The 9,262-nt window shown below is 37.1% G+C and overlaps 1 protein-coding gene across 1 annotated transcript in view; it reads right to left on the reverse strand.

Moving 5' to 3' along the window:
* Ndg (Nidogen) overlaps positions 1 to 8,727 on the reverse strand; it is a 193,337-nt gene extending 184,610 nt beyond the window's left edge. Inside the window, exon 1 of the mRNA XM_069830946.1 lies at positions 8,584 to 8,727. The gene's annotated coding sequence lies outside the window, so the exon portion shown is untranslated. The remainder of the gene's footprint in view (positions 1 to 8,583) is intronic.
* Between the last annotated feature and the right edge of the window lie 535 nt (positions 8,728 to 9,262).

Below are 9,262 nucleotides of genomic sequence, written 5' to 3' on the forward strand. Positions count from 1 at the left end.
TCACTCTAAAATCTCCCGCCTCCACTCTGCGTTGCCAAACCTACCCATGCCCCGGCTTGTAACTAAAGAAGGCTCTGAGCCAGCACGTGCTTCAAAGAGGGTCAAGATGTTATAATAACGTTTTATTCATGCGTCGGAATAAAGGCAATGTGTGCAATGACGAAAATTGCAGTAACAACAAGTTTAAATCTTCGAATTTGTCGTTCTTCAGATTCCCTAAAGACCAAGAGAAAATCATAACTCAGTCATAACCAATAATCCACGTTGTAGGTAGCCTACGTATTGTGTTCTATAAAACATTTATTACTTATCAGTTACCTATTTGTATGTCAGGAAGGAAAGTTTAAATAAAAACAAAGTAAATACCTGTTACAGTATATTATTTTTTTTGCAGAGATCATATGTGTAAATGTGTAACCATTCCGATTTTGGATAATATATCTACAGTTTTTAATGCAAGTAATTCCATAATTTTTCTATTCGTGTTTTTTTCTTTATATTTTTCAAAAGCTGAATGTTATATAGTATTCAAGTAGGTATCATGGTGTTAATTTTGCAAGAATTCATGGAGTATAGTAATCCTTTTGCAAAATATTCACTTCTTGAATAAAATCCAGACTGTGTCGATAAATTTCTGATGTGTTGGTGTAGATTCGTGTGGCAGACGTATTAAGTTCTCAAGAAATAAAAGAGCCCTTTTAAATTTAATATAAAAAGCAATCTTTTCTGTAATAATTTGCATGACTGTTATTGGTGTTGATTTTACATCCCCAGTGATTATTTGAGCCGTTCAGTGCAGAAGTGGTGTAAGTCAAAATCAGGTAATGAGGTTTAAAGTAAAAATTCTGTAAAATACAGCGCAAAGTAGCAATTAATATACCCTTCGTGCTATTCATTGACTATTAATAGTTTAAATACATTCAATATTAACTGCCACTTTGCGCTGTATTTTACAGAATGTTTACTTTAACCTCTCATTACCCATTTTTGACTTACACCACTTCTGCTCTGAAAATAAAATTAGGCCTACATTTTCTGAGTTAATTGAAGTTACAATTTTTTCAACAAAATTGAGTGTTCATTTATTTGTTCTCACCTACGTCACATTAACAGTAAGTGCATGTAAATTACGTATTATATAGGTAGGATAAGTTAAAATTAGGCATTATGTGTGAAAACTGGAAATGTGATGTAAAATGCGGTAAACTTGCCATAAAAATTTAAACCATAACATCAGCACTATTTGTGACTCAAAATAATAAAGGAAATACCGGTTCTTAAGAAATGGAAAAATAATGAACTTCATATTAATGTTTAAATCCTCCCTTTTTCTTTATTTTCAAATTTACCTCAGCGGCCGAGTTTACTCCAATTTGCGGTATGCAAAATCGTTAATTTCTCAGGAAATAGGGAGAGGAGTTCACCACGCGATTTACCCTACGAGTTATGCCCTACAATTTTGAAGCTACTAATTTTTACTCTTCTCACAGGAAATACAAAGTTCCAATGATTCATAAATATATTTAGGAATGAATTGAATTAACCGACCACGCACGAACAATTATATTATTTCAAACCATGATACGTGATCAGGGCCATGATTCAGTTGTAAGGAGCAGAAAGAATTACGTTTATTCCCAGCTTCTGAAACTTGTAGATTAACTGCGTGTGAAATTCTTCCAGGATTCTAAAGTAGAATTAATAAGAACCATATACACTTATTGTATAGCATAAAAATATAAAATAAATTACGCAAAACCCGTTTTCTGATGTGTTAACATATGTCGTGTGCACACTTTTAACTTGCCTGCCGCTAGAGGACTACTGTCGCGCCAGCTGTCAAATGTTGGCATATTTTATACGTATGAGTTGCGTGACTGTATCTATTAGACTGTGGTTAAGCAGAGTAAGAAAGAAAGAAAAAGAAAAGACAAAGTATATGATTATGTCCCATGACCAGAACATAGTACGAAATGGAAATATAAAAATTGTAAATCTATCCTTTGAAAGGGTGGAAAAGTTAAAATATATTGGAGCAACAGTAACAAATATAAATGACACTCGGGAGGAAATTAAACGCAGAATAAATATGGGAAACGCCTGTTATTATTCGGTTGAGAAGGTTTTCTCATCCAGTTTGCTCTCAAAAAAGCTGAAAGTTAGAATTTATAAAACAGTTATTTTACCGATTGTTCTGTATGGTTGTGAAATTTGGACTCTTACTTTGAGAGAGGAACAGAGGTTAAGAGTGTTCGAGAATAAGGTGCTTGGAAAAATATTTGGTGCTAAGAGGGATGAAGTTACAGGAAAATGGAGAAAGATACACAATGCAGAACTGCATGCATTGTATTCTTCACCTGACCTGACATAATTAGGAAAATTAAATCCAGACGTTTGAGCTGGGCAGGGCATGTAGCATGTATGGGTGAATCCAGAAATGCATATAGAGTGTTAGTCAGGAGGCCGGAGGGAAGATGACCTTTGGGGAGGCCGAGACATAGATGGGGGATAATATAAAAATGGATTTGAGGGAGGTGGGATATTATGGTAGAGGCTGGGTTAATTTTGCTCAGGATAGGGACTGATCGTGGGCTTATGTGAGGGCGGCAATGAGCCTCCGGGTTCCTCAAAAGTCATTTGTAAGTAAGTAAGAAAGAAAGAGCGTTGAGGTATAATATCACCAACATTTCGAGACTATTTACCGTGCTCAGCACTCGAGATCTGGTAGGTTCGCATATTCTGCTCGATCGACATTCCGTCTTTTGAATTATTTATTATATACGCTACTGTACCAGTAGCGGCTCGTCGTAAAGAAAATAGGTGAAGTGCTGTTCACATACACAAATGCATGAACAGTTTTACCAATATAATGAGTAGGCCTACTATTCGTGAACTACGTACAATTTTACTAGTTCTAGAACAGGAAAATTAATTTATTTCAGGACTCACCCAATTTCTTGCATGCCAAGTCAATCCCCCTATGTTTTAAAGCAGCAAACCTGCCGATGTCATCATAAAATGTCTGAGTTTAACTGAAGTATATCTCTACGCAAAGCTATGGGACTAATGATAAAAGTCTCTCCTGTGATGTAGCATTCCAAGTGAAATTTTCAATCTTTTCAAAGAGAAAAGCTTCTTTCATCGGAATAATTTTTTTAAGTTATTTTATACAACCTCTCTATTTTTAGCACTTTTTAAAATAAAGAACAAATGGAACTGTAGGACGTCCAGAATTTAAAACATCTTTTTCATCCTCATAATTAAATCTACAAAACTGCATTTCTAATATATTACAAACCGTGCCATGTTCGGGATACATATTTCGCACTCATGTATCAATATTTTCTATGTACTAGTACCTAAGTATTTGCATAATAGCACTATAGTGATTAAACATACATTATTCATTACGATGTAGGATTAATACACTATATACACTTATCACTAATATACTCTAAATACATTAAATAATAAGTTAATAAGTACTAAACTACATGTGTACATTTACGCACACATTAAACTTTCAAGTATAATGCCCGTGTGCACCATTCTCGATTAAAATTTGACCATGGTTAAGTCGGCACTTGACCATCTTCAACGCCATTTTGCGGAGTATCAATCTCGATCAAAGTTAAACAAGCGAGTTGATGATGATCAAATTTGATCACGGGTGTGGGACCGATTATCTTGAATTGAACATGGTCAAGTCGAGAAAACCAAAATGGCGGCACGATTTGACGTACTTGATGGAATTGAAGATGAAATGATGTATCTTGAACACGCAAATCACTGCGGAAATAACAGAATTGGTGTTATTGTAGAAAGAGTAAGTTTGTAGATGAATAATAATTTTTTTCTCAAAATAGACTAATGTTTTATAGGCCTATATGTTTCTGCTTTGGAAGATCGGGACTTTACTTGAGAACAAAATATTATTTAGGCCTAATTTTCCAATTTTGTTAACATAATAATAAAGTAGTTATTCTATCCCGGTAATAATATAGTAAAACTAAATGACCATTTTGTACAATGCGAGATTATCACTTATTAGCTATAGATTTGCCGTTTGAAACTATTAGGACCTACATGACGTTTTGGACAATTAGGCTATTTACGCTTGAATTAAGAGAAATTACACGGATACCTTCCTTTCCCTCTTACTTCAAAATTCCAACCTTGTGAACACAAAATAAATGGATAAATTTCAGAACAAGGATAGGCCTACTTTTCTTTCCCTCTTACTCCAAAATTCCAACCTTGTGCACACAAAATAAATTGGCACTAAAAACTTCCTTTTCGTATGCATGATGATGCGTATTCGACATACACAGATGAATTGCTTTTTTTTATTTTAAAATAATTGTTAGCAAGGTATCCGTATACTGAAATTTTCCCAAATAAATTATTGGCACTGAAATGTGTCTTTTCGTAAACAAGATGATGAGCATTCGACACAATACAAATCTGCTCTTTTTAGTAGCCTATTTCAAGATAATTGTCAGTGAGGTATCCATATACTGAAATTTTCCCAATTATTATCAATAATATGAAATAACCACTGTATAAATTACGTTACAAATTATGTGGAATTATGTAAACACGTATAACTCATGTTGAATTGTGAGGTTAAATCCAACCAGGTAGCCTGCTTTTCTCTTAGAGAACTTCCGTCAGTACTTTTATACTTTAATATGGATGTAGAATTGCTGACGAGTTCTAACAGAGTTTCCACTTCGGACTGTGAGAAGTTCGGTGCTCTTTTCTTTTTTTCTTCCATGATTATTGAAACTTGTTATTTGAAAACAGCGAGGATGTTTGAAACAGCCCGACAAACAAAAACGAAGCGATAATTGACAGAGTGCGTTCGTTCGCTGTTTTATACGCGGTAACCTAGCGCTCGTCCACACCTGTGGAGTAACGGTCAGCGCGTCTGGCCGCGAAACCAGGTGGCCCGGGTTCGAATCCCGGTCGGGGCAAGTTACCTGGTTGAAGTTTTTTCCGGGGTTTTCCCTCAACCCAATACGAGCAAATGCTGGGTAGCTTTCGGTGCTGGACCCCGGACTCATTTCACCGGCATTATCACCTTCATATCATTCAGACGCTAAATAACCTAGATGTTGATACAGCGTCGTAAAATAACCCAATAAAAAAAAAAAACCTAGCGCTCAGATGATTCTTCTCAAGCGAGCGTACCGTCAGCAGACGGTACAGAGTTGATCGAGGGAAAATGTTGGTGCACCGCATCTGTAACTTGATCATTGTCAAGAATTAACCATGTTTCCGTGATTGCTGATAAACGGGCTAGATTATCGAGAATGGTGCACACGGCCATAAGACTGGAACAAAACTGGTAAACTCATGAGAAGAAATAATACACGCAGCGGAAAGCAACTTTCAAACTTTACGAATGTATGTGCGTGCATTCCTGATAAAATAACATATAGCCAGCTAATTTACCGTTGCAGGGGTGGCTGCTTGGACACAAGGAATGAGGATACTTTTCTCGAGTCAGGTAGTACATACTGTAAAATTTCACAGCCCTTGAACCATAGCCTCCGGCCTTGGAGACCAGCTTCTACCCTTCTCTATTATTAGTACCGTTAGATCTGCAAACTGGCTACTCCACCTACAAGTCTGACAGTTCTCCGTAACTCAGAAACGCACTTCACTCATACAATCTTTCTTTAGTGCGTGACGTCACGTTACCATGAAAACCAAATTCTGTATGAGAATGGGAGTCCAAATAATTTCACCTCTACATTACTGTAGGTTCCAATAGACACCACTCGCGCTCGTAACAGTTGGCATTATTCTATTCAGCGGACGGATACAGGTACTATTTACTGTATATAACTAAACACTGTTAATAACGACTGAAAATAAAACTGTTTTTATATTTTTGAAATATGGAACCGGTAATAACTACAATTAATTATTAATACGAGATAAAATTGTTTTCACGTAAATAGGTGAAGTAGCACTTCACCTACTTCACCTGAATAACCGCCCTCTGTACTGTACTTCAAAATTGAGACAAATATACATATTGGTTGGTTATTTAACGACGCTGAATCAACTAGTAGATTATTTAGCTCCAATGGAATTGATAGCCTTAATAAGGCTGGGGAAAACCTTGGAAAGAAACCCTTTAACCCAACCATGCGGGAATCGAACCCACACCCGAGAGCAGCTCCGAATCAGCAGGTAGATGCGCCTGCCGCCTGAGCTACGCAAATGGTTCAAGAAGACAGTTGGAACTAGCTTCAACTAAATCAATGTTTTGTGCATTTCTCACAGATAGGCTTCAAATAATCTCACGTTGAAGTAAGAAGAAGGCCTGTTATATTATGTGATATGCACATTGCACGATGAATTGACTCGTAAAAATAAAAAAATCTGGGCACGACAGCCTATAGAGGGCCAAGACTGAAACGTCAACTACTGATCTCACGTCCACATGCCTCAGCAGAGATGAACGGTCATCCAACAATTACGGGGATATCACATAGTCAGCACGTTGATCCCTCTTGCCGTTACAGCTGGTTCGCGGAACCTGATTTCGCTACCTACAGTCTGTACAAAACCATAACCAGGCCGTTGTAACCTTGCACTTGACAGCTGTTATTTCCTTTGGCAACCCTTCCTACGAAAAAGTTGAAGAATGCTGTGCGGTAGCCTTCTGAACCAATCAGAACGTAGTATTTTCTATCAGCTGTTACTACTGTTACGAGAAGCGCTGCTATGTTGCCAGTTTGATGCATGCTATGTTATATGGTGTTACTATCGCTGTTTAATTTGTGTGTTAATGTTATAAAGTTATATTAAATTTGTAGCACGACTGTGAAATGTCGCAAAAGAAACGGAAGACTTACGTAGTGACAATCCTTTGGTTAGTCAGACGTCAGAGTTGCTCGTCAGTTTTATGAGCAGGGAAGGAATTTGTCCGTATATATGGGCGTCCCTCTATATACTCCTGCAGGTAATGTAATACAGTGGACATCAAAAATTTTAGGCCTTTCTAGAGAACAGTAATAAAGAACGGATTTACATAATAATTAGACTACCATTTGAATTGACGGCACAGAATAGTAAACTCCGCGTAAGTTAAATCAGCTGTTGTGTAGTGATATTGTGGCAGCATAGCATCTCTCGCTACTAACATTATGCAAATCTTTGAGGTGCAAGGTTACAACGGCCTGGGTAGAGAAGTTGGAACGGGCATACATCTTCTATGATAAAAAATTTAATTTTTCACTTTTCTTATAGTCATTTAATATGAACTTTTAGCTTCTTATATGTGAAAGAAATTTTAAGTTACCTATACAATTTACCAAGTTATTATGCTTTAAAATGTCCTGCCATGCAAACAATACCAGCCAGCAATCTGTAAGTTCATCGCTCATTTTCTCAAAACTGTATTTTTAAAAACTGTTTAAATCAAATCTTCCACAATTTTTATACCTATAATTCCATGAATTTTTGCACGAACCTTTTTCAACAAACTCCTATCTTTAGCAGAAATTTGGGAAAACAAATTTAATAAAAGATTTCTTAAGAATTACACAGAGTGAACTGTAAGTAATGTCATTAGTATCAAGGGGTTATTCTTTGAGATATTTCAAACAAAAATGTTTCATAGAATTTTGCTCGTTTTTGCTTCGTTTTCGAGACAAAAATTGTTTTATATGAAACATTTGGGAAAGAGATTGATTTAATTTCCAATATGCTCAGTCAATTTAAGAGAGCAATGTATTATGATAATAAATTAATGAAATAATTTTAGTTTTGTTCTTTGAATGTGCAGCAATTTGATCCGAACAAATGTGACTTTTCATTCTGCAAAGAAATTGACAATATTACATTTCTTCGGATCAAACCCCAGGATCATAGCGCGCTCGGAAGAATTAGATCAATGGAGAAAATTCATGATCCCATCGGAAATTGAACCTGCAGCCTTTCGGCTTGCAGCGTTACGCCTGAACCGCGACGCTACCGCGCGCCCCAATAATACATATTTAAAAATTACGACTACATAAGCCCTGGGCAGTAATATCTCAATTGAATCACTACCGACTACCCCTAACTCCCCACTTTACCTCCTCGGGCTGGGTCAGAAATGTTTTGATCCGATATGAACGCAGACTACTCCTTCGTGCCCATGACTGGACTTTGTGGTAAGAATGTCTGCATACAGAATCCCAAAGAAATTACGTATCGATCGTATAAACTCAAGCGTTCAAAGTTGACAGTACTGTAATGACGTGAAGAAATAATTTATACAGTATACAATATAATACGAAAAAGGAACAAACTTATGGTCTAATGCTCTAATCCATGTAGTTTATGTGTGGATGATGGTGGTGTATTTGCTGTCTTTTACTTGTCGACACTAGAATTCACAGAAAACGCGTTTCCTGGTAACATGAGAAGCTTGGAGCAATGTCACAGCTTGAGATAGCATAGGACAACATATTAAGGAGCACAACAACCACTTTCCTTCCGCGAAGGAAATAATATTTCGCATTTATCATTATGTGCTAACTTACAAGCATTGTATGTGATAAGAAGTGTTACACAGAATACCTTGCAACTTTGAGTTATGCGCTCGTCTGCGAACCTGTAAGCTGTCGTCAGGCCGGCCGCTCGAACACACGCGCACCACACCACAAGACACTGATGGAACCTGAAGACTGCCAGAACATTTTCACGTCTGCGGGTCTTGCAGAAGAATGCGGAGCGCTGCTGTGGTAGAGCGTCACACAAGTCTGGGGGTGATGTCCGCCAGAAGACACTCAGACACGTGAGAGCAAGAAGGGTTCATCAGACGAAGGGCGCCCTTGGAGCAAGATAAAGTCAGTTTTCAACGATTTTATTCACTTGTACAGTAGTGGCAAAAAAAAAAAAAAATGGACTGACCCTTGTAGCTGATTTCAGAGCCTTGTTCACAACTATAGCACGATAGACTGGTAACTAAGACTTTCGCGGTTCGAATCCTGCCTAGGAGGGAAACTTTTTTGTTCCTTATTCAAATTTATTCCCAGTACTTTTCGATTGCAGCGATATTTTACTACTTAATTAACTTATTATTCCCAGAACATGAATTTTACCAGCTTATTTTCTAATGACTTTCGAAATGGACTACGTCAGCAATCGAAACTACAACAATTTCAATAGATTACTCGCTATTTTGTGAATGCGGGCGTGGCATGCGCAGTGGCTCGATTATTCCGTCTGTCCGGGGTTTTTTTTTTTGCTACTACTG

The sequence above is a fragment of the Periplaneta americana genome, chromosome 7 (genome assembly GCF_040183065.1).
Source record: "Periplaneta americana isolate PAMFEO1 chromosome 7, P.americana_PAMFEO1_priV1, whole genome shotgun sequence".
Taxonomy (NCBI): Eukaryota; Metazoa; Arthropoda; class Insecta; order Blattodea; family Blattidae; genus Periplaneta; species Periplaneta americana.